General features: G+C 32.1%; 1 long non-coding RNA gene across 1 annotated transcript; it reads right to left on the minus strand.

Annotated features, from left to right (window-relative positions):
* Positions 1 to 423: 423 nt before the first annotated feature.
* LOC123583433 lies at positions 424 to 4,095 on the minus strand. The gene is made up of 2 exons (XR_006704874.1): positions 4,033 to 4,095; positions 424 to 3,173 (listed from the first exon to the last, which is right to left on the minus strand). It is a non-coding gene; the product is annotated as an uncharacterized LOC123583433 (long non-coding RNA).
* Positions 4,096 to 4,634: the final 539 nt, after the last annotated feature.

A 4,634-nucleotide genomic window follows, 5' to 3' on the forward strand; every position in this document is an offset into this window, starting at 1 on the left:
CTGTGCTGACAGCTCAGAGCCTGGAGCTTGCTTCTGATTCTGTTTCTCTCTCTCTGTCCCTCCCCTGTGCATACTATGTCTCTCTCAAAAATAAATAAATATTAAAAAATATTTTTTTAAATCACAATGTTGAGCAAATATAGGAAAGTTATATATATATATGTATATATATATATATATATGTGTGCTAAACAATACTAAATATTTAAAGGTTTTAAACCTCTGTAAAACAATAGAATATAGGGTTTTTAGATATACAAATACAAAAAACTGAAGGCTACATCCAAATCCAAGTACAGGAGAGAAGTTACTTTAGGTATAGAGGTCTTTAGAAGGGGCACAAGCTGGGGCTTTAGGTTTTTGTGTTGCATTTTACTTTAATGAAAAATAAGCACACATTCAGAGTGAAAATGATCTGAAGAATTATGCATAAATTGTTAATATCTATTTAATCTTTGTAAGGCATTTATATGTGTATCTACCATATCATTTTCTACTAATTCAACCCTAGTGACAATGAGAAACAGTTTGTACAATGTACAACAAAGCAGCCCCTTTGTCATTCCCTTTGTAAGAGCAGTGTTTATGGGATAGTTATGGTATTTTCAATAAATACTGAATAAACTTCATTACGTAAAAATCAAATTAATGTGTTTTTATCCATGTCAGAAAGGTAAACACCAAGTGATCCAGGTAAAAAGTATATAAGAATTTCTTTACTGTAACCATAAGTTTGTTTCATAGACTATTAGCTATTTTTATCAGTTTAAAAGGAAAAAATCTTCAGAATCAGATAAGGAAAATCATGCTAAAATGTAACCAAACAGGCATATGTTGATGATTAAATAAAGTATTTAAACAGTTTGATTTAAAGTTAACTTTATGTGTCGAAAATGCAACTACCTCCAAATGTCAGTGTCTTATTTTTTTTCTAAGTGATCGAGTGTTACTTAAGTGCTTTAATTAGCCTCTTAAATTATTTCTTAAAATATCTGACAACAGAGAAATAAGGACATATTTTCAATTCAAAAATTCTGATGAGAAATTAATATAATTCATCCAAAAATGCCAAAAGCAGTTAGTAAAATAACTTTTCTATGATTAAAATAAATGCATGGCAATTCTAATCATAGAAACCTTATCAAACATCTTTATTTTATTTTCTTATTTCATAACTTTCAATTTTTAAAGTGTAAAGTTTCTTAAAGTTCGTTTCTTAAAAAAAATAGGTTACATGCCATAAGTAAGTAGATGTGACTGTGAAAGAAATTAGGTGCTTCAAGATCAGAGTCAGTGATTTATCTCTCAAAAAGGATTTCCTCAAAAACAGCCTTTGGGCTTTATGTCCCCTTGTATTATAGAAGAATAGTATCTATGCAAATACTCCCAGTGATGAGAACTTCATGTACTCCAAGATTATGTTGTAATACCTGAGTGAATTTCTAGTCTCAGAAAACATCTGCTTCCATGCTTCTGAAATATACTGGGAAAGCGAATATCTCACCAAATATGCTACTCCAATCATCTCACTCACTTTTCATTCTAGGTGTCCTGGCATAATAAATGACTAAACCATACAGGATTATGCTCATCTCCTTTCCAAATAATGTTAAGTTCCTTTTTTTTCTTTTTTTCTTTCTTTGTAAAATTGCTTTAGTATTTAAATTATGAACTTATTTGCCTTCAGAAACCTTTGAAAGATGATACTCATCTACCATGTGTTTGACCCAGAACGTTATTTAACCTCAGTTTTTTCATCTATGTGATGGAGTTAATAATAGGACATATATCAAAAAACTTTATTTTCAATAAGAACTACACAGTTAATATTTGGAAAGTACTTGGAAAAGTGCCTGGCACTTAGTCAATTCTAAATTAGTGTCTGCTAAATTTAAAAGGTAAGAAGAGTGATGGGTATTTTATCAACTGATCTATCAAATGATGTTTGCCATCATAACTTTTTAAATAATATAACAGAAAGCTGAAACACAGCAACTTATTCAAGTCTATGATCAAATGATCACCTCTGAAATGAACAGCTTTGGTGATTTTTCAGTAGTGATGAGAGGTAAAAATTACAAGTCTCTACCCCATTTGGCTCTGTATTATATCCACACATCATCCAACACCTTCTGACACCAACATCTGAAATTTTACTATTTAAACAAAAAGTTTCTTCATCTAGTCTGTCTTTTAAATACAAACATCACTAACATTCGTATCATGAATTATTAGTTCGCAGTGTGAAGTTTATAAGATTGGCTTTTTTTCCCATAAAATTTAGGAACCTACGATCTGTAAGACATGGGTTACAAGGAAAATAGAGACACTGGTGCTAAATGAAAAGCTTGAAGTTGCAAAAGAAAAAATATGTACTGTTTTATCAAGGATTTGTTTTATCTTTCAAAAACTCATGCAGGAAAATTGACAAGAGTGAGAAACAATTTTCCAAGGTCTGTGATCTATTGTTCCATTTCCCTGGGGAAAGTCCATGAAAAACACTAAGAAAAATGGTTGAGTAGGAGTCAATATGTGAGAAAGAACACCAGACTCTGCCTCATACCCATCACTGGACACATTAAGCTGTTGGCAGCGATAGGCTGGAAAACATGTATTTCTACCCCTTTCCCAAATCGACCTCTAAATTAGAATATTTTCTGTACTGAACAACTTCACACAAAACTGATTTGTGCTGAAGAAAAGGAATGTCAGTAAAATTGATGTATTCATAAATCTATTATCATGTAGAGAATAAAATTTCTAGCAACTAAACTGTGTGCCTTTGAGAAAATTGTAATTTCTTGAAGACTTAGTTTCCTAAGACATAATATGAAATAATTGGGGTAAAATTTCAGTATCCATGTGAGTTTTGAAATTCCTCAATTCAATGAATGAGTCATGTTGTTTGCCTTTAAAGCAGTGTCCATATTGGCTTTAGAGATGGTCTAAAGGGTTAGGCCTTTCTTTCAAAAACAAGAGGTCACTACCATTGACATCAATAAAAATTTCCTTTGTCCTTTAAGCATGCATTGCTCAAATATCATATCTTCTGAATTATTCCAAGAACAGAAGGAACAGTTTGATGTGAACAAGAGGGTAAATGCTAGTGCCATAATTCTCAGATGCCTGTCACAAAAATTGGAGACAGAGCTCATTGCAATCAGCGATGGTTTCTGTAAAGGAATAATAAAGAGAAAAGCTGTCACTGAAAGTGGTTTCGAATAAAGGAGGAATCTAGAAGAAAGAAATAATTATTATTTTGAAATCTGACATCTTTTTGCCTCCTGAAATTCCAGTTTATATTGACTGACTTTGTAGTTTACTTTGTTACATGTAGGCAGAATAATGAAAGCTATAATGTCAAGGACTAAAGTGAAGTACACATATGACTGTCACATCGTCATCATCATCAATTATATTGTTGAGAGCCTACAGGGTGTATGACACTATGCTATGAATAATCAGTCATCTCTCCCCAGTTTAGCTTAGCATGTATTTCCCTGTTTCAGAGAAAGGAAAATACTCAATCTATCTCCATTTCTCAGACACTAGCCTGAAAGTGACCTACCATCCTGAGAAAGGGAAACACAGAAATAAATTGTTTCCTTCCTTTGAATGTCTCTTTATTTTGTGATATGTGATATTCTTCCTCCTATGTATTGTACAAAACTGGGCCCAAATTTAAAACTAGATGAGGACCTTCCTCGACCTCAAACATGAGGAAGCCCTAAAACTAATCGGCAAATTAAAAAATTATAGTTATGAAAACACAATCAAAGCAATAGTCAAAGAGATATGAGTAGTCAAAGAGATAGGGTCAAAGAGACCAATTTGCCAAATCAGTAAAGGCATGATTTCTTATTATACTTCTTATATATTTCTTTTATATATTCTTTATAGCAAGTAGGATAAATACAAAGAAACATAGCTACATATACAGTAGTATAACTGCAGGGAAAAAAGTAAAACAATAAGTAAAAAAAGTCAGAAATAAAAGATAGACTGTCCATAAATACAAATATGTAGGCTTACATCCAACTTCTTGATGCAACAATGAAAGCCAGAAATCAGTGGAAAATCTTTAAAGTCCCTGGAAGAAAAAAACCTAACCCTGAATTGAGTACTAGTGCAGCTATATGTCAAAAATGATTAAAAATATTCCAAACATAGTCCTATTTATTATCAACAAACTCATGAAAAGAAGGAATGCATTCCCTAAAAGTGCTTTAATGAAACCAAAAAGATGGTCTGAAATACAAGAAAATAATAGTAAGCAAACAAAATGGTAAACAATGGCAAACTTCCTTTTCAGGTCTAAACAAATAAAAATTTACAAATAGCAAAATCAAAATCTCTAACTTATGGAGTCGGAAAAAAAAAAACAGATATAACAAACTAGAAAACAATAGAAGTAAACTGGGAAGAAGGTAAAGCGTTCAGATGTAAAACACTCTAAGATCTTCCTGCTGTTCATTAGAAAAAGGCCCAGTCTGCCTAGGATGTAGATTGCTAGAAATAGTATCAGTCCAAAACTAACAAGAAAAGGCTCTCTGAAGCCTTCAGAGTGCTGAGATCACAGGACAAGTAAGTAACCTGAAATCTAAGACCCTAAAATGTGAGAAAGGGCCTGAGGC

Source organism: Leopardus geoffroyi, chromosome B1 (genome assembly GCF_018350155.1).
Source record: "Leopardus geoffroyi isolate Oge1 chromosome B1, O.geoffroyi_Oge1_pat1.0, whole genome shotgun sequence".
In the NCBI taxonomy this organism is placed as follows: Eukaryota; Metazoa; Chordata; class Mammalia; order Carnivora; family Felidae; genus Leopardus; species Leopardus geoffroyi.